Source organism: Bombus affinis, chromosome 2, assembly GCF_024516045.1.
Source record: "Bombus affinis isolate iyBomAffi1 chromosome 2, iyBomAffi1.2, whole genome shotgun sequence".
Lineage (NCBI taxonomy): Eukaryota > Metazoa > Arthropoda > Insecta > Hymenoptera > Apidae > Bombus > Bombus affinis.
In genome coordinates, this window is record NC_066345.1 from 13,020,299 (window position 1) to 13,047,468 (window position 27,170).

The 27,170-nt window shown below is 32.6% G+C and overlaps 1 protein-coding gene across 14 annotated transcripts in view; it reads left to right on the forward strand.

Moving 5' to 3' along the window:
• The window catches only part of LOC126926891 (uncharacterized), a 158,627-nt gene that overhangs the window by 76,310 nt on the left and 55,147 nt on the right, over nucleotides 1–27,170 (forward strand). The gene's annotated exons all lie outside the window — the stretch shown is intronic.

Consider the following 27,170-nt stretch of genomic DNA (forward strand, 5'->3'; position numbering starts at 1 on the left):
GCACTTTTCTTTCTTTCATTATCCTACTGTATGTGTTAATAATTAATATCTTCTTAAGAATTATATGAGAATTATATATATTTACATGCATTTAAACGTTTAATACATAGTAAATTTGTGCGTTGTTTAGAAATTTTGCGGCATCAGGATTTTTAAAAATATCCTTGCAATATTGCTTAAATTATAAATTTGAATATCCTAATTTCTATGATTATATTCATGAGTTTGATACACATCGATTAAATACGAAAACAAGATAAGAAATGTAAAAGTGTCTCTTTCATTTATTTATATTTGAAGGAAGAAGGAAGAACGAGATAAGCGACGTGAGGTCAATGTTCCGCCTTGAACGAAACGTACGACGGTTTCTGATATTATGCTATTCACTAGGGAAACGTCCTGAGTGTAGACACTCCTTAAAACCATTAGGGGAAGCTGGGTAGGTCAAACGCGAGTATCATTTTAAGGGATAGAAATTGATGGAACGCATAAAATCACCGAGTTTAAATAGAGCTGTCTAAACAGACATATCCACGTGTTTCGTTAAAGTATATCAACTGAACAGTATTTTCTTTTTTTTTTTTTGTATAATTCAAGCGATATCGAATACACGTGTCTCTATAAGGGATATAGAATTAAATTAAAATTGGATGTAGAATACACGTGTTTCCGTAAAGAATGGAATTATTAAACAGGTGTCAAGACTGCCCTTCGACTTTCAGTTTATGTCTTTCGGCTATTCATGAAATTTCCAGAGTATAACTTCGACCTCGAAGTTACTATCCAGATTATTTTTTAATTAACACTGATAGTCGGAGAAGTTAACTCGACATTCGAGTTATCTGGGTTTTAGACGTATTATTTTATTCATGGAATCGCACAGGATCTTTAAGTATGTGGTTGTATTTATACTATATATTTTTATGTTCATATTTACAAGAAATAAAATGTATCGATTTAGTTTTTCTAACCGGATATAATTCAAATCGAACTGATGCAATTTATTTCGAATAATTATCTGTTTTTAATTTAGAAAATAGTTACATCGTACGCATGTAAGTGACAAGTTGTTAGCTCGTTAAAGAACCTTCTTCTGCGAGCGTGCCGTTTAAAACGAAAATCAATTTTAGAGAACAAATGAAAGCGGAGGTAGAAAAATGTATATTTTCAACGGAGTTTGCTCGGAAGCAATGAAATAAATCGAGTATGGTCAGTGGAAAATAAGAGAACTCGAGTCGATCTTCTTTCAGTCGCATTCAACAATTACAAAAAACTTTTTCAATTGCGTTACCATTGAATAGAATCTCGATTCTCAGACGGGATTACGTTTCGTGGAAGAATTCACGGCATTGGTAATGATTTCTCTGACCAAAGAATTACAAGTTGAGACTATTTAAGTGGGACTAAGGGGATCTCCTGAACTAACGAAAACAAAGTTCTTCTTGTGGAAGATCGTTATGTTCCTTCCCTCAAAGAGGGCTATTTTGTGCGTTAAACAAAATGTCTAAAAATGCTCTAGCATAAAGAAATAAAAATAGACACGAGAAAAGTTGGTAAAATTACAGTTGCTATCATTTTATTTTACTTGTAAAAATCTAAAAGATTTTCTCAATCTTTAACTTGGTTAATTGCTATTTTAGCATCTAATATAAATACCGCCGGTCTATTTCTATTTTTTTTATCGAATGAAAAATCAGTTCGTTGTTATTTAATACTTTATTGCAACTGAATCACACGTATAATGTTTTTCTTTAGTTTTTTTTTTATACGTTATGCACATATTCTCTTGTGGGAAAAAAACGTGACGTCTAGTATCTTGCTTAAAGCTACAATTCTTCTAATCATCAATTATTCAGTAGAAAGCAACTAGCTACTTCAAGCTATAATCTCGATTTCAAATAGTAAACGATCCCTTTTATCGTGATCTTTCTTCTACTCTTGCCTCGATTCTTAAGATCGTTTTTCTTATAACTACAGCAACATTACGTTATTACATGGAATACTTACGTTACACTTACATTACATGGGATACTGCATTAGAACTACAGATAGTCGACATGGAATTAACGAAACCTTCGTGAATTTCTCTATCAAGAATTGTTTCTTGTTGTTAAAGCATGATGTCTATTATATAATAGATAATGAATCTTGTAAATATCTAGCATTTTATTTAGTAAGAAGAAAAGCGAAGTAAATATTTAAGAATTTTAGGTTCTATAATCGTCCGAAGCTTTCGAGCTTTATCTACTGGGAATTCTATCATAACGTTTCGTGACCACTGAAGCCCTGGCCTCATCAATATGTCATGTGAGGTGACATTGATAATGACGTGTGTCTGGTAGTTGGGAGTATATGTACTATATCTACTCATATCATTTCATCATTTATCAGTAATCAGATATCTTAATTGTAGAGTAGAAAATAACAAAAATTGTTTATTTTCTACTACAAGGATTATTTGCAGAATTATTATTAAATCTTTGACAATAACGATTCGTAGATATTAGGATATAAAAAATGGTGTGTTTGGCATTGTAATAATAGTAACAATTAGATCGTAAGAAATTTAATCCTTTCTATTATTGATTTACGGAGATTGGATGATAAAAAGACAATTCCACTAAAAAAATCTTATAATTTCTAACCGATTAAGCAAATGTTTAATTAAAGAGCATGATCATCAACAAGTACAATCAAAATGTATTTCTACGTAAAACAAATAACTATTTAAACATAAGATTACACGAACATCTATCTAGCATAAATTATTCTTGCGGAGAACGTCGAATTTCCAGTAATAGTAGACCAAATGGACCATTCACGATACCGATTATCTTTATCGCGGTTGCCGCGTGGATGGTTCGCGACGAAATAATTAACAGCCGACGTCTGACGTTGGATCGCCGGAAACACGAGGCGCATACACGCGGAACTGTGGTTCAGTTGATTTCTGCTACGTGTCTCTGGATCAATCTTCATGATCTAGAGGCAATGTACGTAGTCGGAAGTTCACAAGGTATACCATGGCCGCCGTATTATCTTCATTGTCTCGATTGATGTCCTATCGGTTGATCAATGGGCGAAGCGCGTATAATAATATGATCTGCGTTATTGGTACACAATATACCAGTACAAGTGTGTACATAATGCAACCTGCGTATTAGTAGTACGCGGTATGGTAAGGCCACCGTATTTACCTCCATTGACACTCGCATTAGTTGGTCGTGCTCTCTTTACCATCTCTCCGATAACGAACTTCCGGGTAAATTTACACGGCCACGCTGACGCTGCGGAAGAGACCACGAGGTTGTTCCTCTCCATTGATTTATTGTCAAATGAATTACCTTTTTGGATAATTTCGGTTGGTTGGTTATGGTAATAGTTCCGCTTATGGTGATTTAACGTTGTTTAATATTGTAATATTTAACGTTATAATGTAATTACGCGTTGTTTAAGATATGATGAATATTTAATATTTTGATGTAAACGAAACGACCGATGAGTCACGTTTTTTATTATCTTACAGGAAGACAGTTTCAAAGTTCAATAAAAATAGACGCCAATCAATCACATGTTATGTTGATTTTCCAGCTAGAGATGCGTTTCTTTATCTTCTTAAAAATTTTAAACATTGCTCGTCATAATGTCAAGCGATCGAGGATATTACGAACGATTTGACTGTATTGGGTTATTTCATTAAAGGTGCGCGAGGATTACCAAATAGATCTTCCTTGCTTTCATGTCCTTTTATCGTATTACGTATTACGTATCACATCTTGAAGTAGTCCTATGATACTGTTGTTATATTAGCCAGAAAAATTATTTATAGCGGAGCATGAAAAAATATAACACAGAAACTCCCTAATACATATTCAAAAAAGAAAAATGCAATAATAATAAAAAAGACAAAACTTGCTAATATTTTGTACAATCCATCTAAATTTTCATGTTTCGATAAAACTATCTGTAAAACTTGTTAAAATAGTTTCAAACGTTCGTAAAATCAATCGTTCTTAATCCTCTTATTTCAAGTAGTACAGCTCAATAATTTCATTTCCAATCCTCCTTCGTCCGGTATAAAATTACTTTCTAATTCATTTCAAATCTGTATTTTTATCTCTATGCCAAATTATGTACATGGATTCATAGACGAACCAATGCTTAGAGTTTTGCACACACACATACGCACACATCCTGCAGATCTTCCATTTCGTACGGATGAAAAATTAATCCACGCGTCTTTGCCAAGTTTCTACGTGCATTTGGAAATTTCGAGATGTCGCTACGCGAACAATCTCCTTTGATCACTGCAGAGTTCCTAAACGCATTCTAGGTCAACGGTACGCCATTACGCCACGGTAAATTAATATGAAATAGCACTCGCATTAATCACAAGAGGACAGTGCTAGCACGGAATCTGAGAATCTCTATCCAAGATCCAACCAATCTTCTGGCTTTACGTCAACCGTTCTTCCCGAGGAAGCTCGAGTTTCAATTAATTTCTGCTTTATTCACAACTTTATTCCCAGATAGATTTCGAGTTTAACACTTAAATCTGCTTGTGACGCGATGGGGGTCACCCGTGACAGGCGATATTAGAATTAATTGAAGTATTTAAATGAAAGAAGCAGACATATCTGTTATGTTTTTTAATATATACTATCTACGTATAAAGTGTAGAATGTTAGAATGTTAATATTTATAATTACACTTTATAATATTTATGCGATTATGGAAAATCTGAAGATATAAACACGTACAAACCGCGTTATAACATAACGCTTATATAACATATAAAATATCGAAATCAAAGTATATTTCTAATATTTGGCGACTGAGAAATCTTTGTTTAATTGTTGGCAGACTGCGGATGTTTATGTAAATTTATATTTCTACGAATTCGATCAAAGAAATGAAATCTAAACGGATATTTGTTTCACTTAACGTCGACTTTATCCCTTTACTGCTTAGTTCTTGTTTTATTGAACGGAAACAAGGAACGTACGACGATTTATTTTCCATTTTTACTCGAAAAACTTTTATGAATAGTTCATTTCCCTTTGAATAACTTGCGCAGGAAAGTTTTAAAAGGATGCTCGTTATCAGTTTGATCGATGAGAGGATTTCAATTAAACGTATTTCGTTTGTCGCGTTTATTGCATTGCGAGTTGATGATTTCTGACGAAATATTTATCGGATTATCATGTCGCTTAAGTTCGAAATATTTCTATCGAGGCACCGGTATGTTTCTCAATGTCTTACCTATAATTTTATAGTAAATTTATGAGTTTATGTAACTTTAATAAAACTGAAAACTTCCGGCTATTAGTACACGTCAGATTATTTGGAAAATTCATAGTAATATATAAAAAATGTTTTTTTTATTTTGTCGAAGTAATTTTTCCAAGAAAAACTCTACACCTTTTCTTTTGTATATCCGTGACTTGGAGACAGCTGTTACGAAGAGAATAGAATTTAATGAAAACATTCAAAATAAGGAGAGGTCCATTTTATTGTGCCTTTGAATATAAATTTTGTTTTGGATTACAAGATCTAGAAACAAAAGAGCTACAAGTAGATTTCTATTGCTGTTTCTTGTAGTCTTTAGCCAGAGCTACACACCAAAGTTAACTTTTTGATAATGTCTTTTGCTATAAATATATGAACGTGCTCCCTATCATACCTTCTTCTATTATATTGTAACACTGCAAGAGTGAGGACCTGGATCAGCATGTACTATATCTGTACTTATATCTATACTTATTTCAATATATTTTCTATTACAAATTCATCCACTCGTTCCTCTCTCAGTAAACCTCAACATATTTTATTTTAACGTAAATGATATTTTTATATAAACGTGATATTTCTGTAGAATTAGCATTTTATCGTATAATGTATTTAATGTATGGCGATTCTTCTCTAACTTTTCTAACAACGAATTTCTGAAATTCAATTTTATTATACGTAAATTGAAAAATATTGTACGAAGAGATCGAGGCTTCAAAGAAGATTCGAAGGTTCCAGGGCAAATTCTAGAAATCAAACGATTGCTTTAATATGTTCTTTCTTAATTACTTCAATTAAATTAACGTCGTGATACAGGGCAGCGGAACGTTCGTAATCGAGATAGGAATTAATGCAGCGGAATACTCGATCCAGCAAGTTTAACATAGCTAACAACTTGCTAACGAGTGCTCCTCGATACAGTTTCATTTAATCGTGGAGTCGAAAGCTTGTACGCGAAGTTCATAGACTTCGTTGCTTATTACATCCTTTGTAAAATTTAATAGACCATTAAGTGCTAACGTTGTATTAACGCAACAGTTTTATTTATAAATTCGTTTCAATCAATTCGCGTTATTGAATTTTGTTTTTCAATATCCCGATGGAACAGAACGTCAAGAACTTTTTTAACACATTTTTTCATTACTTTTTCTTCCACTTATCACCAGATCTTACGATATTACAAGTTTTGAAGAAACTGAAGTATTTATATTATTATAATCAACTATTCTTCTTCATATTTTTATTCTATATGCATTCCGCGAGAAATAGAAATCAAAAGTCAAAGATAAAACCATTATCCTCAAAATGAATGATCAATTCATATATAACGAAGAAATTTCAGATTTAATTTTGTCGAATTAGAATTAAAAAGGAGTACCATAAAAAAGATCTTGTTTTATACTTTCGGTTCATCTTTTCACATAAAATCAGCCCTTGCTAATTGTACCATTATCGCTGGAACATACTGTATTTCTTTAGCCATGTTTTGCGTGGAATGTAAATTTTTATTTACGTCTTCCACGAAGGAAACGGGGCCTGAAACGCGAGGTCGAAAGAAATTTGCACGTAAATTGGAAAAAAATCCTGACGCGTAGCACTCGTTGAAAAAACATTTAGCGCCATTAAAAATATCTCGTGAACTAGAACTTTTTGAGTATTGGCGAACAGGAGTGTCATTATAACTTTGTTAGTTGCACGATTTGGAACGAGGTTCTACGTAAACGAGTTTTTGATTTTACGTTAACAAACGATCCATGAACTCAATGCTTTCTAACACGAAGTTTGACGATGTCCGCACAAGTATAAATATAAATTGTACAAAACAAATATAAAACAATATAAATATAAATTAATAACTCTAATTCCTTCCTCGTGAAAAATCTCGATATCAAAACGTAATCCTTAGAGCTTTGACTGCTGCCATTGTCAATTAACAATTCGAACTACCACGTTCTTTCCAGAAACACCACTTCAAAGTTCCTAAATAGGTATATAAATGTATAGACGTCGTATGAATATGTTCAGGTTCTCTTTAGCTTTTTATTCCGCTCCGCTAGCCTTTGAAAAATGTCGACAGGAAACCATGCTTGCGCGTTAATCTTACTTGCTGTGAAATGGAAAAGATAAATGTAGGATTACCTTATATTATTATAGATAAGTCAATCAGTTGGGGCCAAAAGAAGGGGGAAAAAAATAAAATTGATAACAATTTTTTTTCACATTTAAAGGCTTAACCTTTCTTTAAATTCCCGCATAACAGTACAATACGCATAACGAGAGTAAAACTCGGTCACGCGAACTCCCACATGGTATCACGTAATATTTCCATAATCTCGTTTCTCACTAGTCCCAGAAGAAACAACTTAATCGATGGAAATAGCCAGGATTTGAACGGACCGTGTACGGTAATTTCTTAAATTAACGCGCGTCTAAGGTGCACGAGGCAATGACAGTTTGTCCTGGTTTGAAAGGTGACCACTGGGAACTAGGACTTACCATCCACGACCTCTTCTTCCTTATTGTATTCGTTCATTCCTTCTGCAACATGCTCCGCCTCTTTTCCTGCTTCATCGGCCATTCACTGAAACCACTTTCATTTTGTGGCCTGATTAAGGACGAACGTATTCGATGCGCGTTTCCAACCGAGAATCGTGTTCCTTCTTTACTTTCCTTTTTCCTGTTTCCTGTTCGAGGACGTTCGAAAGTCTCGTGTGTCTGGCTTTCGTATGAATTGAAGGATGCTTGGAAAATGTGTGCATTATACAGGGTGTACCAGTAATCGTGGTACAATCGAGAGAATAGGGGTGATGTCTAAGCGTGGAAAAATATATCAACAACGCAGAATGAAATTTTTTCATACAACGTTCTGTTTCCTGGAAGATAGAGTTTGAACATTTGATTAATACTTGTACGTGAATTTGATTATCTAGCGGGCTATGAGTAGAAGAAAATAATTACCAGAAGGTTATTCTACGTACGAAAGTAAGTGAAAATGGTAGACTAAAATAATGGTAAATATAAAGTAAATATATGTATAATAACATAATTTAAGGCATCAGATTTAGGGAAATAGAGTTTAAGTATGTTTAGTTGAGAATTAGTCTGGTACACGTGTGCCAATTTAACATTCCTAGGAAACGAAGCATTCTATGGAAAAGTTTATTATTTTACCGGTTGTACCGCGATCACTGGACACCCTGTATAGTGAGATGAAATGTAGGAAGCTACTACCTCCAGCGAGAGTGCAAAACGTATGTTCTCTTAGTGATGTGTCAGTGTTGCTTGATGCTTTGTAGGAGAAATAAAGGAAAGATTTAGAGTCTGGTTGGAATTCTAGGAGAGAATTTACGGAGAATTCTGTTGTGTTCACGAATGGAATTTATTTGTAAAATCACTTCTCCGATTCTCAAAAATTTGAAATGAAATTGATATAGAATTTTTATGGCGAGTTCAAGTAGTAATTTCTCTTCAGTATCGTGGAACTTTTGTTTAAAAGCTTAACGATAAGCATATTCGCTTAAAATTTACTCGAATCTTCAATTGGGTTCTTTAAATTAAACTAAACAAAAAATATCGAACGCTCTTAAAATTTTCTACGTGCATTAAAAAATTTTATCGTAATAGTAATTTACAGGAATTTCTTTTTAAATAAACTATAATTCTTGAATGAAAAATGACACGTCGAATTTTAACACTTTTATGAAAATTAAGGCACTTTTAATAAATGCAAAAACTTGGAGGATTTTATTTAAAGGATTGTGGAATTTTTAACGAACGAGCTTTTACGTTTCGAATATTCAAGTTAGCTGAATTGTCTTGCGAACATAACAAAAACCATATTTAATATAATCATAACAACCACATAACAAAAACAGAAATTTACACAGAAATACATGATTGCTTTCACAATTTCCCTTTCAGTCGGTATTTTCTTTTCAACCAGTTACTATTTCACGATTCACTCGCAGCACTATCCTCCACACAAACTTGAAATTGATCTTAAGAACTTCTTTAACAAACTCATTCTCCAAACATTCAGTTTCCTCTGTTATATTTATACTTCTTTTATCTGTGGTTTTCACTCCGCAGAGAATCCGAGCTTTATTACGCAGCATTATTACGTTTCATAAAGATACAATTTAGCAGCGTGTTAATAGAATTTTATATTTGGTCCGTGTCTGATCTTCGACGAAGCCAGTTGAAAGAACTTTACTCTTTCTTTATCTTTTTCGCGCAGTTTCATAAGTCAGTTTATTCTGTCGTTGAACCGAAAGACAGTGGCTCTTGTACAAATTGTCCTTTCGACGTGATGGCGCGATAAACCGGCAGAATTGGATTTAATAGTTACTCGAGCTTTTATAGCGTTCCTCCGATGGTACTTCTTTATGATCACTTTCCGAAAGTAGCTCGGTATTCCAGGTGGTCGAAGCTTTTGTGGAAAAAAGGACAGACAAGATCAGCGAGACTCGGACAAAGAATATTCTGAATACGTAGAGAAGTTGTTTAATGAGACGATTATGTTAGTGAAACTGTTCTTGCGTATAAATTGCTTCTTTAAATTAATAGAAATACTTTTCCTTTCTTCGTAAAAATGACTAAAGTAATCAACTTCAGAGAAATTTTATAGATTTACATGTAATGATACATTTTTGTCGATTTAAATGATTCATTATAAAATACATTGTTTAGAATTTTTAATCGTCTATGTGCCTATTTTCTTACTTCATAATATTTTTTGTTTTACCATTCGCTGCTTTAAGAGGTTTGAATTATTTGAAAAATATCTGAATAAAAAATTCATGTTAAGTAAATTAAGATTTTCTTGAGAACTGAATATTCCCTGTAATATTTATTCCTTCTTTATTTTTATATTTAACACTTTGAGAACGTAGGTTATCAATAATTTCTATAATACGTATACACGTACACGAGCGTGAAACAATTCTGCAAATTAATTTCGTTTCAGTTATTTCATCGAACTTTGATATTTTAATTCGACGTAATAAATTACGACCCATATTAATTTGGAGTGATTTTCTAATAAATTATTAGTTATTGATTCTTGTATGTATAATATAATAAAACACAGTAATAATATTATATTCATGACCACGTATTGTAATTTAATTTTCAAATAATTCATTGTTTATTAACAATACGTTTTAACGTTTCGTACATACCATAAATTTAAAGTTGCTTAAATTTAATATTTAATATTATTTATATATTAATATTATATTATATATAAATATATATTATTATATTATATATATATATATTATATATAAATATATATTATTATATATTAATATTATATATAAATATATTAATATTTAAATTTAATATTTCGCAGATGTATATATTTTTCAAATAAAATCGTCCATTGTTAATTTTCAAATATCTAACAACTTCTTTTTTTTAATAATTTTATTGTTTCAAATTTTTTTTACAAATTGCAATTTATCATTCAAAGTCGTTATATTTTTGCGACATTTATGTTGCATGATAAATGTATTATACTTAGTATTTTCTAGTTCATAGAGTATCTCTGGGCTCGTTTTAACAGTTAATATCATAAGTTTTCCCTTTGGTACCATTACACAGAAAACTCTAGGTAACTTTAGACTAAAGTAACAAACGAAATATGGTAGTCAGATAACATGTAGAATGTTTGGATAATGCAGTATTCTACTCCGCGTTAAAAAATTTAGTAAAATTAGAAAAATAAAACTTAATATATTCTATGCCTCGTTATAAAATTTATTACGGTAGAATTGATAAAATTCGCATAAAATTTTACTTAGAACAATCAATCTCGGATTATTAATAATAACCTCACGTTTTATTATTATCCTTTTTACTTATACAATCCATCATTTTCTTTTTGCGTGTGATACGGTTTAAAGTAGGTTTTAGGTAACCCTCGTTAGTCATTTCTGTCAACTTTATACGTCACGATAAACATAAAAAATTATATATTCTTACTTTCATCATTTGTTAAAAATTCATGAACCAAACGAATTTTCGGTCCAGTTCTTCTTTTTCTGTTTTTCATGAAATTTTCTCTCGGAAAAAAAATGTGCACAGGAAAAGTACTCGAGTACTTTCCTCGAGCCAGCAGATTTCAACGTAGTAACGCTGTTTGTATTCGTTTTCGATGCGCTTTTCTCTCGCAAATAATGGCCGGGGACTCGTAACACGAACGTCAATGGAAGTGATATCGAGGTATAAAATGATTCGATCATTGTACGTCACATTTCTCCGCTTTACGGTGAACATCGTGTTTTACCGTATTTGTCCTCAATTTTTGTAGTATATTCGCGTGTTGACTGAAAATGAATGTCCGAAAGTTGATTAACTCTAAGAATTATCGGACTGATTATTATAAAACGATCGATTCATAGTATTTTTATAGATATATCAAAAGTATAGTTTGTATAGTTTTCTTTTGTAAATTTTGTGCACCTTGTACACATTTGCAATGTCGTATTTTTCAATTTTCTCACTTTATCAACATTTTTCTAATTGCTGAGCTAAAAATGCTTGATTTTCGATTATTGTCCTTTTGCCAGTTTCAACTTGTTCGTTCTACAAAGATCCTTTCGAGCAATAGAAAAAGCTTGATTTTTAATAACGTTTCTATTACTCATACATATCAATATCCGCGACGTATTGACGTAACATAAATTTTCTTCCATTCAACCAAACACAAATGAAATTGAATTTTCCCAATTTAATTCGGAGCTCTAAATTCTCACAAAGGATACTTTTCCCCTCGAATCGCATAGAATTTTTCCATTCGGAAGTCTATAGATTTACGATTCCAGATCGATTTCATATTAAGAACCAACAAGAGAAAACAATATTTCACGCTCGAAAGGAACGACAGAATGATCGATGTGAACAAATCTAACGATTAAATCGTAATTCGTTTTTTCGTCAGAGAATGTTCCGCCTACGCTGTAAGCTGATTGTAAAAGTGAAATTCTTCGATTCGAAAAATAACTATATTTTGCAGAAAGCTGTTCCGCAAACACGATTATCTGCCGACGTTGACTACGATGAGGAAAAAACGAGATGAAAGTTTCTCGAAACGCGCGATGCCAATGGAAAAAAAAAGAATGAAAAACCATGGTGACAGTTTTTGTTACATCATGGTTTTATCTTGTCCTCTCGTCGCATATCCGTTTCGCGAAGCGACGATTCAAGTATTTATCGGCAAATCGTTCTTCCATATTACTTCTCGTCGTATTATTGATCTGCGGATTATTATGCATCGATGGGAAATTGGAAAGTGCAAAAATAAATGTAATTCATTAATTTTTACGGCCTTAGTAATTTTGTCAGGGTCGATGATCGTTTGAGAGTAAAGTAAAACGAAAGAATCGGAAAATACGAGACATTTCGATTTATCGAAACAGTTGGCAGGCTTTTTTGCTCGAGTATGGCAACGTAAAACATGGAAAAATTTTTTCACGATCGAAAACCAGCTACCGTGTTTTATGGCCTTTTTTCGGAGAGCGTGGAAATGGATGGAATTTGATGAACGTGAAATGAAAATTCTTTCGTGGGAGTATATTGGGAATCGAATTATAGCGTTTCCGAGCTTTGATAGCGACATGTTAGCTTTCGTATATATAAACAGCTTTGATTTTATATAAACTTTAAAATATCTGTGAAATATAATTAGATTATAAATTGTAACAGAATATAATTGGGCTTTTGTCAATTAGAATTCCGTAAAACATTTCCAATCGTTTTCATCCATATTCCTTCATTTCCTTCTTTATACGTAGTTTATCTTAATGAGTTTCTCGGTGAGCACAACAGGAATGATAGGCGGAACCTATAAATCACCGATAATTCAAAAACACTTGTGGAGAACGTTTATACGTGAAAAAGGTATCGAAAAACTACATTCATATTCCCTTCGAAATGCACGAAAAGCTTTTGGGTCATCAGATATAAAAATCCATTAAACTTCCGTCGCAATATTGATTTAGTAAAAAAAACCTAAATCCCTTGTAAATGTTATGGATAAAATTGCAAAGTCTCCTATTTGCATATGACAATACGTATTATATGCAACTTTCAACAAATAAATAACTAGTCAATTTTTAATCTCGAGCAGTCAACTCGAGCATTGTTTTACCTAAATCCAATATTTCTCATATATGAGGACTAGAAAACAAAAGGATTGTTTAATTAGTAAAAAGTTGTCGTTATTGGTAAAAGTTATTTATTGACAAGACCTCTCAACACTTAGAGCGTTACCAAAGAAATTTGTTAAGAATTATACCGGGTTAGATGAATATTATATATTGATGGAATAATGTATTAGGATCATGTTAGAATCATTATGTTTGAATCAAACTAGAAAATAGAAGTCTACGATAAAATTTATTTAAAAATGTAAAAATCACCAACCTAGGTTTTTTAGTCTAAATGTTTGCAACTTTTTTCTTTCACTAGCCTCACTTACTCTGTTTTCCCATTATTGCACTTACATTGGTTATGGTTAAGAACAATAATGACACTGCTCATGATATAATAAATGCTCATTAGTATATCCAGGCTAATTTAACGTAAAAGAAATTGCTATTTAAATTTCATTTCTTCATTAATCTCCTATGAAACTATATATTTGCATAAATATCCGCAATCTGATCATGGCATATTTATTGATAAATTAATCTTTTTTGTAAGAAGAAAAATCTATAAAGTAGAGTATATATATGTCGATATATTCACTCTTTTAATGACCAACAATTTTTGGTTTCGTTTACGGATTCTTTACTCGTCTCCAATTTTCAGATATCCTGTCAAAACAAACTGACAAAAAGCTATCCGGATGGAGGGCGCGTTAAGTGACTCTGTTCAAAGTTCCGTTGGCGCAGCACGTGCGGAAGTTAGTCACGTCGTCAGTCACCTTTGCAATCGAATCCTTGTACTTATTTTTCCCCGTTCCCGTTTTTTGCTCTCTTTTTTTCCGCGATTCTCTTCCACGTGACACAATTTCGAGAGAAGCTTTTTCATTCCTGACAGTTTCAACTGCTTTCCCGCTCTTTCCTCTTTTCTTTCATTTTGCCCCCTCTGAACTAGATACACGAATGCTCCGATGATCAAATTTGATTTACGCTTAGATCGTTCGATAACTGCCTCTTCGTTTTGCGCCGAATATTGGCTCTACCTGGGATTCAAGCCTCGATTGATTCTTGGCAAACGAATCCACTTATTTTAACCATGTAAATTTATATAATTATATACTTTGAACTAAAATTATAGGTGTAGTGCAACATAGTAGTGCAAAAGTGCAACATAATTTGCCAGGATATCTAAATTAAAGAAAAACTAAATAAAATTATTATAACTGACATTACATAAGACATATAATAATATAATATATTATATTATTATACAAATTATGTTCACTACAGTATTCCATAAGCGAAAGACACTATTGAATAGGTAAATTTGCATAATGAATTCGTAAATAAAATTTCGCATAAACATTTTCAATTTAGTTATCAGAATACTCACCAACTTAATTACAGACCATAGATACCAAAATTACCATATTTCTCTTTGATCTCTTTCATAGTAACCAACCGAATATTTCAACCCATGTTATATTATCATTATTTATTCTCGAATATCGATCCACTCCATCATTCCATTATCATCCAATTTTTGCCCAGTGCGTACACTTTACTAAACAAATTCCATAAAACCACCAAATTTTTATTGTTTACCTTCGATATTGACTTATCAGTCTCTCTTTCCTCTTTTTCTTTTCTCTTTTTCAAACGAGAAACATTTCATGCATAGCTTATCCAGCAAAGGATATTACATTGGTTTTAATTAAATAGTCACAAAGAGAAAACGATTTCGGTCGATTCTTTATACGAGTGAAAGCTCGACCGGCCTCGCACGTTATCATTTAACAGAGGTTGCTTTCATCGCCACTCACCTGCTGCCAAATTTGACTTTCAAATTCGAACCGGAAACCTCGTTCACCGGGCTGTTCTTCCTTTATTCGATTGATGGAAATTCCTCTTTACAGTCTTACTATGGTACTCGTTGACGCGTAACGTACGATCCTCGAAAACTTGCCACGGCTTGTTCATGAAAACGAAAATTTCTGTTCCGAGCAACTAGGAGAAACGAATAATGTTTGAAAATGCAGAGTGTTCACATTTTCCGGTTAAACTTTGTCAGGATGTTTTATGGGTATAAATAAGAAAAAATTTTTATTCAGGCGTAGGTCGTTGGAATTTCTGTTAAAGAAATTTATAATAAAGATTACAAAAAGTTGGTCACAACTAGACTGCGGATTTTTATGCATGTATGGGAAATTTAAAGTTGCAAGAATGTACGTAATATACAAAAATATAGAAATTATTCGAAGTGAAGTATCCAGCTGTTAAAACACGTAATGGGAGAAATAAATCTTCGTGTTAGTTCCGCTCCTGATTAGTTAGGTTAATAAAAGTATGAAATTACGTACAAATTTACAGTTTAGTTGTGACCAAAATAAGTAAAAATATGTAAAAAAGACAATACATATTTATTTATTCGTATTTACGTCATTATGTAAATATCTAGTCAATTCTTCGTATAAAAAAAGAAAAGAATTTTAATCTCAATTTGCTCGAAACACGCTCACTTTGGTATCTGAATTTAATTGAAATATCTCGAAGCACGTATAAAACGAACTTTCAACCGAATTTTGTTTCATTTCAACAAGAATTGCAGCATCGTAATGGCGAAGCGTAAATTCATACTTAAAAGTAACCATACATCTATATCAGCGTTGAAATGTTCTACCATTTGAATATTAATTACGAATTTCGTGTACGTCTGGCAACAAAATCGTATATTGTTCGTTTAATTCTGCACGGAGAGGTTTGATTTTCCAGAAATTCTTGCTTACGATTTGCCACACCATACAAAAAGTGATTTATGTAACTGGAACAACTCGTATCTCTTTTCTGATTGCAATTAGAAAAAAAAAAAGAATGGCAGAGATGGAAAATGAATGGTTCAAGGAAGAGTACATTTCCATAACCATATTTCTTCACAAGTGCTATATGAGGATGTATATGCGTTGCAAAGAAATTATGCGCATTTTTTCGGCAACACCGGGAAAATAAATATAGCGAAATATTTCATCGTCAGTTCGCGTATTTCTATAATAAATCAAGTTTACGGAATTTCACTCGAACAAACGAAATTCCATACGCTCTACGGCCAAGTATTGTACATGCAAGTGTACGCGTTTAAACTGTCAGACGACGAAAAGAGTAGCCAAAAATAAATCTTTAATCCGCCTTAAATAACTTCTCCCCAGTTTATTTACTTGCTCAGAACGATCTTTGATCACAGCACAACGTGTTCAACCCTTGCATAAGAACCTCTTGTATATTTTCAATTTCCTCTGCTCCCATTCCTTCCACCAATTCCTCTTCATTTCGTCTCACATCGCATCCAATAATACCTTCATTCTGTACTAGCGAACCTCGCCAGGCTACCAATGTCTTCGAGCACTTTATACGTTTCGCGGGATGATAATAAAGCCTGAATTCCGTTGATATTCAACATCCTATTTGCACCGTAAACGCAATGATAGAGCCAAGATTCCAACAGGCATTAGTGCCATTTTTCTATCCATGGCGATCTTCGTCAGCCGCAGATCTCGCCGATAAATTATTCTCGAAACGTATTGCGCGAACGTTCGACGACTAACAATGGGATCACGTTCGATATAGGTACCATTGAATTCCAGTTAAATTTCAATACGATAGTTTCAATTCGTGACATTTTAACGATTAAACTCAAAATATTTATGCGCATCGATCACACAGGAATATCTTTTTGAAAAATGAAAATACACTGTACTATAAGCATTAGGATATCTACTGATATTTCATATAAATTAAATGCTATTCGCCGCTCTTATCCTCTAGCTTTTTCATTATGCACCAGTCGTTTCATTCGCAATATATACGTGCTTTTTAATATGAAACACGAAATGAGGTAAAATTTTACTAGCAGTTTTCCAAATAGCGTAAATTTCTAAAAAATACAGTACGTGTTCTAATACTTCATGGGCATGGTGTATCTTCGAATATGAAGTTCGTGCCTGGCAAATTCACAAAATGGATAATAACGGATTTTTAGAGTTGTTGTATTTGTAAAAAAATGTATAAGATGCATATTTATATCGATACTTCTCATAATGAAAAATAGCAAAAGGCTTTTAAAGTATTTACAAGTAATTAAAAATTTGATAGATAAATTCAAACTTAGTTGCAACATACTCGATCCTACTGTTACCCATGGCACTTTCTTTTAACCCGCTCGCTCTACTCTATTTCTTTCTTTACCTTCCTTTTTCTTTCTTGTTTTTCTCCCTGTTTTTCTTCCCCGTTTTTGCTGTGATCCATAGACATAAATTCACCGGTAGGAAGAAGGAAAACGATATTAGCGTTCCTTCCGCTCTAGGGAATTCCGAGAAACCCTCGTTTTCTTCCTTTCTCTTTCCGTCACTCTAGTCTTCAGCTGCCAGTTTCCAGCCTCCCCTCTGTTTCCTCGGCCTATAACACAACGCACAACCCTCGTTGCTATGGGAATACCCTGTTCTTCGCTATTGTTCGGCTTTAGACTAACGATGCGTGTGATTCTCCCTTTTTACATTATTCTTCATTTTCTTCTTCTACGTTTCGTTCCGGCGTTTCTTTCTAGTTTTCACATTATATCAACGTTTCTGGATACGTTGTTTTTTGTTTGCTCGTGGATTATTTAAAGGGAAGGAATTGATTTTTCGTTTTAGCTTGATTTACAGGTCGGTCGGTTTTGTATGTAATTGATAGATGATTATTGGGTTTTGGTTGCTATTAACTGTGTAAAATAATCAAACATCATTAAATTTGTGGATCGTGCAATACAAGTTTGACTGGGTTATATTATATTTGTCTATATTACGTGAAATTACGTAATATATTTCTTCAATTCTCGTTATTAGAGATAGAAGTATTTCAATTTAAGTTAGTTATTAGAAACTGATAGATTCGAACGAATTTAGAATTAATTTAGTTCGCTTAATATGTTTGTTCATCATATAGGTAAATTTATAGACGGATTATGGTTGATTATGTACAATACACTGATTATATATGCTATGCGGTCGTATTGGATATTATATGATAATAACTATAAGATTTTTAAGTCAAAATGGGAGAAAGGAAGGAAATAAAGAATAGAAATTAGCATTTTAGGAGACTAAAACCAAAAAAATTATTTTTATTAAGGTAGTCAAAGCAAGTGATAAAAAATATTTACTGCTATGAAACAAGTATGTTTCAACATTTACCAAATCATTAATCGGGGCGTGACCCAAAATATTTCCACGATATCGTCGCTTCCACTTTTATTTACCGACATATTCAACATCTCGTAATAAATTTTATTGTCCATTCAATTAAAAATTAATTTACCAATATTGTAGGAAATGTCGTACAATTAAATGTCATAACCAGCGTATGTACGTTATTTGGAATGAAAATTCCAATACCTAAAATTTTTATCTATTTTTGTTTCGTCCAATTTTATTTATTGACGATGTTCCGTTATTTCACAAAGGATTTAAATATAATCAAAAATTGATTTACAAATTCCGCGAATAATACAATATAACTCATAACAATAGCTAATACATTTAATGAAAATTTGAATAATTAAATAACGAGCTTGCAAGAAACAGTATATTCATCTTTCACTTGTTGCCTTATTTGCAAATTAATGTGTTTTATATTTATTTTAAACAATGAAAGGATAAAAAGTATAAAGATAAATCAAGCTTAAAGGGAACAACGTGACAAAGACCAGCGTCTAATCCGATACGGTCTTAATCTACTTAGAGTGCAGGTGTCCTCAGAAAGGTGGACAGATTGTTCTGTTTCGCTAGAAAATTTGCAAAACCTTAATCTTAAAGAAAATCAATCGCTTTAACTTATTAAACAAGGAATTCTTATTTTGTTACATAGAAATTTATTTTACTATTCAAATATGAATCCAACAAGGAAATAGGACATTTTTTCCTAAAAACATCTTAACATTAACGTCAATTAACTTACATCGAAAATGAACTATTTCATATCTCTCCTTTATTAGAATCGCATCAGAGAATTTTGTATATCGTATTTTTCATTGTACTCGGTTCGAACAATGGAAACGTCAATAACGCATCGAAACGAGAGGCTGGATAGCATTTATCGCTTATTATTATGCTTTTTACATGTTTGAATTTTCTGGTGGTACTGTGACTTGGAAACAAGGCTATTAAAAGTAACTCATCACGATAACTGATACATAAAGATATCCTTTAGTACTATATGGCGTGACTGGATGTTGATATAGTGACGTATTATAGAGAAACGAGCGGATTTTCGTGGATTTTCAGTAGATTTTCGATAGAGTGAGTAGTAGTGCAGAAACGTAAATGAAAATTTATTGAGTGTACTGGAAGTGGAACATTGCCAGCTGATTGGTTAATCCGCTTCGTGTCAATTGACGTCACGGCGAATGGAATCACCTGAATATTCGCCGCCCGCTAAAATTTTTGGACAAATATACCAGAGACAATAACATCGTATCGCAACATTTTACTTTGGAAGCTTGTTAATATCCTAACAAAGGAAACAATAATTTTTTGATATAAGAACATACTCACAGAAGACAATTTTTCCATGAATTTTGAGAAAGAATTCAACCGTTTTGGAACATTAAATTTTGATAAAATATTTTTGATAAATAATTACATTTTCTTCTATACAAATGTTATTATTTAGTTATCCATTTGGAAAAAGTTCACTTTATTCTTTATGGGAATTAATTTCCATTGTGTTTGCTATAACATATTCTATCTAACATATGTATCTAATAACTAGACTGCGAATTATGTATTTAAGAGAAATTTGAAGATGATAGTGTTTAATAGGTAAAATAATATTCTACTAAAGTTCCATTTTTGAATCATATTCATATAAATATGAATTAGTGACGATTTAATAATAAAACAAATTTGCAAATTGTATAAGCAGATATTACACGAGTATGTTCGTTAATTTTCATTTTAAATTATTTGTCGATATTCGCACCAACTTGTCAAGCTCAATTATCTTACGAGCAAGTCGACGAAATAATTCCGACATTAATAGAAATTTTGCGACAGGGTTGGCGTTCGTCGTCCATCAGAATTCCTTCGAATCCATGGATTTCATTGTTCTTCGCCCACACCTGCGAACGCTTATGCAATTGCGGCAAATTCATCTGGTCTTATTTCGTAACTATCTGAAACCTCACAGCACACGCGTCTAGCTAGTAAACAATTTAACGTACTTTGCTGGAATGTGCGGTAGAATGAAATTATACAACATGCTCCACGATTCTCGAAGGAGTTACATTGAGAGTAACCGCGCGGACAGATTCATTTTCACGGTCATTTAGATCTCCTCTTAGAATACAATCAATCTTCTCTGAATAGTGTTGTCACATACTAGTGTACAAGATACTTTATGTAAGATGATACACTCAAATGAAAAGGTATTCTACATCGAGCGGAAATTTCAATAAAATAGATGAGAATGTCCTTTGGAAAAATGTTTTCGAGAAAAGAGCGTGAATTTCGAGTTCGTTGACTACACGAATCGAATAGGTGAATTTATTATTAGAGAATATTCGATAAAACACAGCGTGGTTATTGAGAAAAGATATCCTCAAAAAATTAATTCGGAAGAAGGTTTGATAATTCGAAGATAGAAATCTGCTGGAACTACCTTGCTACTTTTTATGGTAATGACTCGATGAATAAAATGGTCGGTTGCTTATGTCCTTATTTGTCGAAAATGATGGCCGGTCGTAAAAATAAAGTAGGCCGTAAAATAATTTCGAAAACGTTTTATTAGATTTGTCCCTCGGATTTAAGAGCCACTTGTGGCTCACCAGCCTTATCCACATCGATTGTTGTTTCGATAGTATGATCAGGTATGATCAAAAATTCATAAAGTGTTACGCAAAAGAAGCGAATACACTTGAACAGGAAATTTTCTAACTAATAACGTTGATGAATTGACAAGTTTGGCATCTCTAAAGCTTCATTTCTTAGATGATAAAATGCATGGAAATAATTCCAAAAGTAGAAAGATTCATAATGTCTCGTTGATTTACAAATATTTTTAAATTTCGAAATGGGGAAAAAACTTTGACGAAGCTAATTATCATGACAGGAAAAACTTCAAATGAGATTGTAATATTCACATAAAATACTAAAACATAATTAATAATAAATAAATCTAAACGATCAATAAAATAGCACGATTCATAATGTTCCATTGAGGAAGCATCGAGGAAGTTTAATCAAATCTTTTTCTAAGAACAAACGAATCTGTACGAAATTCTTTTCTTCAAAGTTGCACGTTCAAGGTACACTTTTTTCCGTAAAATAAAGCTCACTCGCTCGGATGTTGTTTTAACGTACGTTACCCAGTTTCTTGCGCGCAAAGGGGTTAATTTCATCTGTTCGATCGTCAGACTGGCCTCGAAAGAAACTCGCGAGGATCCGTCTGAAAATACCAGAAACTGCGTGCTCTTCTCGTTCCCTCTTGATCTATCTATCTCTGTAGATGAGTTTTTTTCGAACGATGTTAGACGAGACACTTTCCAGATTACTTTCGAGGATGGATTTTATTAAGCCGTGGAGCTAGTCAGCGGAGATGCAAACAAGTCTTGCAATTTAGCAGAGAGAAAATATCCTGCTGTAACGGTTCCGCGGAAATATCGTTTATTTCTACAAAAATGCAATCACCGTAGTGTCCGTCGCGTCGGGAAACAAATTTTCACTACCTCGAAGAAATAGATTCTCGTTTTTTGAGGTCACTTTTAAAAGCTTCCATGTTTAACATGTTTTGATCGTTAACCATACCAATCGTATAATTATAAGAAAAATCAAAGCTTCAGAAGTATGTCTTATTCTAACAGAAAAAGAATTAAGCACATAATTCTTGTAAGAAATACATACAGATATTTAACGTAAGAAAGCATAGAGAAAACATTTATCTCGTTAATTCTAATAAAAGAAAAGTATATTAATTCTAAAGTATTTTAAGTATAAAATCTGATCAAAAACTAATTGACACCTCTCAGACTAGACAATATAATCAATGTTGGATGACGATAATACAATCAGTGTAGGATGACAGAGTCATGACAAATTAGGCAATCGGTCGAGTTCATCACTTGTCGTTTATTTGTCAATTAAAAGAGATACCTGGTTTAAAAAATTGTAGCTCGACCGTAGCAATCGATCGTTCGATACCAAACAACGCGTTTGTGTAATGTTCAACGAATGGACGAGCATCAGCAGCAGAATTAATGTCGTGTCGTGAAATGTCGAATATATTCATCGTATGACACGTGGACGTTGCACAGGCTGTTAATGCAAACCGCTATACGATGTCATATCACGGCCAAATTATTGCAATCCGTGTCGTGTTTATTAAAAAGCTGTTTACAGCTTCCTGCCTACCAGTTCGTATAATTCGAGTAAAATTTCGCAAGTTGCGAATTAAAAATTTTTTAGTTGAATTATTGTATATAGGCTAACGGATTTTTACACGATTATATAATTTTGGAAATATAATTAAAGAAGTGGAATTTATATAAAAATTCTTTTGTGTATTAAATATCGTATGATAGTAAGTACCTTATTTTGCATATCTTTATATATCTCCTTGTATCTTTATATTATCTGTATTTAGTAGAATTTTAGAAGTTTGAAAGTTGTAACACATTCGCTATGTAAATCGCGGATTTGACATTTTCTTTAAAATAGGTGGATAGATTTTTGTCATTATTACCTTTGTTTAATATTATGTGTATTTACATCTTAATATTCATTTGCCAACATTTATTTATTTTATTAAATCTCCGAAAGGTTGAGGTAATTCTGTATTTTTAAAAAGCCCCTACAAAGCTACGCAAAAGCTATTTAAAAAAACTTTCAAATCTGTGTCCGATCAGCCCACATCCTATAATCCCACGTCTGACTTAAATATCATCGACGTAAACATAGAAAACGAACGACGATATTGAACGATGCGAAATTTCGAGGTTCGTGCGCACGCTCGAGCGCATTCTTCCAACGAGATTGATTTTTAACTGATTTCGGACTAACTGAATTACGTTCACGCGTTAATTGCGTTTACCAAGGCCGGCGTAGGTTGGAATATGAAACCATGATCCGTAAAGGGAGCCGACCACGCGGATTCTCTTAAGGGAGAATCGTGAGTAGGGCAATTTTAAATCCGGTCGTATGCTAATTCGACCGATCATCAACAAAGGGGGTGGGAAAAGGAAACAGAATCTGAGGGGTAGATTAAAGCAGTTTCCTGAGTATAATTTGATAATTGGTCCTCGGGAATCTCAAATTAATTTTCACAGTAACGACAGACGCTTCTGGAAATTTCCAAACTCTGCAGAGTATAATGTAATAAATATTGTAAAATTACGAGAATTATTTACATAGTAGGGAATTCTGCAATCTGTTGCTTGTCAAGAAATTATCACTACCTGTTATTAAATTATTATGTAAGAAAATTCAGATAACTTGTAAGATAAATTTTACAAATTAAACGTTACTGGAGAACTTTGTCCTGAAACATTGGTTTGAATAAGAAAGTTTGTAAAGGTGATACACGGTCGGTTTGCAAAAGAGGCATGTTGAATACCCTTAATGGGATCTTGGATGGAATTATTGCAAGTTGTTGGCTGTATTATGATGTGAATTGGAAGTTTGGGACTACATTAGTGTTTCGTTCCATTCGTTGTTACTATTTAGTTTGCATTTCCTGTACCTAAGATAATTTTTAACGGCTACTAGCTTCTGAAACAAGTCGTTGTTTCAATGTAAAATTTTATATCTCTTGTAAATGGGATCGTGGCTTAAATATAATATATTCACAGGAATAAAAATTAAGCGACAAGGATCCAAGTATGAATTACTGAAGTTTGTAAATTATTTTAATTATAATCTTCTTTGTAGACGAGAAGATGATCGTACGTATTAATTAATTTTACTTTTGAAATAATAAAGCTGCGGTACAGCTATAAGAAAAGATACCAATTAATAATAATTTGTATACAGTTTATAGAAGTTTAAATGTCCTAATTATATCTAGAATACTTTATTAAATAAATTACATTGTTCTTATTCATATTGTTCCTGTTGAAGTTCATATTATTTCAAACAATAAACTATAAGACAAATGACAAAATGAAAGATGAAGCATTAGACAAACACTATTACTAAAAAATGCTTAACCTTTATGTTGCCACGTAGAATAAATACATATAACATAATGAATTGCAGTAAAATTTTGTATAATTAAAAAAAAATGTTTTCTACGTTTTATTAATTTACATTTTTAACAATTTGAAGAATATGTTTAAAATTCGTACGAGAATTAAATCTAACTGTCTTCTAATTTATTTTACAAACTACTCTTTGTAAGAACAAACTAGCATCAACTTATTTTTATACTGTGTTTTACATATTTAACGTCTTGCCTGCCTGATACACTTTGAAAAGCAAAGTACTACAAACCTCTATACTACAAGCAAAACATCGTCTTTTGTCTTGTCTCGAGGACTATTTTTAACTGTGGCTCGAGAGCCAGTGATTTATAGCCAGCTTGGTAGGGTGCATCTTGTCTAGAAGTTATTTTATCTTCCTGCTCCAAAGCCTTTCCAGTACAACAGCCTCCGATGATGCTTTTTTTATGCTGGAACGAATAAATCAATTCTTTACATTGCTATCAACATTCACGTTTCACAAAGACGGGATAAACAGATTCTAATTTCAGTCTATTTGAGTTTAACAAGTATGTTAGCAATTATCGTGGAACTTGTTTCAATCATAGGAACAACGAATCTTGCTTTATAATTACGATAATTAAACTCATTTCGTTAAAAGCTCGTTGCAGACATTAACAATCATCACAAACAGTGTACAGAATATTTTTTTAAAATAGATTGGGTTCCTTGGGTAAATTGTAGAGCACGTCGCAATATCGATCATAAAATTAGGAAATACAAAAGTATGTTACTTTTATTATTGATTCTTTGAACTATTTTTCATCGAATCCAATTTTTTATCGTCAGAAAATTTCTCAAGTTCCAGGGAAATGTAAAAAGGACAAAGGAAGATTTTTCGAAAATATTAAAACCCTTTCTGCCGCGTGAAACCAAAGCAAAATTTATGTATCGAATATTTTTATCATCGACAACGCTTCGATTCTCTGTAACAAAATTTTATCGTATTATTAAAATTGTTAATAATAATTTAATTATTATACTACGTATTCTTCATCAAATACATACACGAGAAAGATTATACTATAGGAATTTGCGAATTCGTATTGCAAATGCTTCAAACAAAAGGATCTCACTGAAAAAAGTATTATTCTTAATAAAATATTTCCAACGCTTTTATCCTAACACAAATTTGAAACTCATGAATTTTTTATGGAACACTTTACATACCGAACAGCCTGTGGCATTAATATGGAAAACCAGTGGCTGGTTAAAGCCTGAGAAAAGGATTGATGGAAGGATAACGCAAAGCAACGGAGAACTTCGAGTCAGAAACTTTCACGTGGTTGGGAAATTCACATGGCGCGGTATCCGCTATATTTTCATAAATCCTTAAAGTTTTTCTGTTTGCAGTGGCGAGGGTAAACGAGACCAAGCATGCAGTGGAATTCGTACTCATTTCAAAGTTCCGTTGACCTTGGGTAGAAAGTCCCACGACGAAACCCCAAGGTTACATAAATCGTCCTTTCTCTTCATTCCATGAGAATATTACACGACACCCTTGCGCCACTGCTTGCTGAATTATGAACGTTCTGAGTAAATTATAAATTCGAAAGATTAATAGAGGGTTTCGCCTAAGGAGATTTACACTGCCGTGTCAGCCAGTTGTTATGAATCACTTGCTTTAATCCTTTCAAGGTCTTTGTTTAACAATATGATATTAGATTCTGTAATAAGTTGGACTGCTTCTAAGTGTTACATTTTCAAGGATATTAAAGAAACGTTACTTACAGTGGTTAAAATACTCGAACATTTACCATAAGAAATTTTTATGTCTACCTATATCGTATACCTACGCTACATAAAATATCTTGAAATTATCAAGAACACGACTATCGTGATAAAATTGGTCTTTGAAGCCAATCTGAGAATGTGCATAGAAGTTACAAGATACTTAGATTGCGTTTTATAATTTTTGGAGAAAGTTCGTCTTTGGGATTGTATTATTTGATGATAGCGATGAAGGAGATTGCACATTATGAGTCGTTTATTATGTTAGAATTAGGATCATCTATTATTTCTATTAGATTATCCTCAAGAAAAATAGATAGTATTCTTAACAATTGCGAAAATAAGAAGCTTTACATAAATCTGTAACAAAGAGAGTTTTATAGAAATGTATGCAATTGAAGTACCATAACTGTATTATACAGAGATCGTAATTTCTTAGCATTTTATTTTCTAGTATAAATACCATGTTATTCGTCCATTATCTGTAGCTGTTCCATCGATGGTAATGGAACAGGTTTTCGAAACAAACAGGCTATTTATTTTAGAAAGTAGGTTTTCCAAATAAACAGGCTATTTATCGATGCTAGTGACGTGGTTTACGTGGGACACGAGGTGTCGTGGAGACTCATTACTTCTGTTCAACCATATTTCCATTGTAGGTTTCGAAGGACTTCGTGGAAAGAGGAGAAAAAAAACTATTTTTGTGTGTATGTATCTTTTTG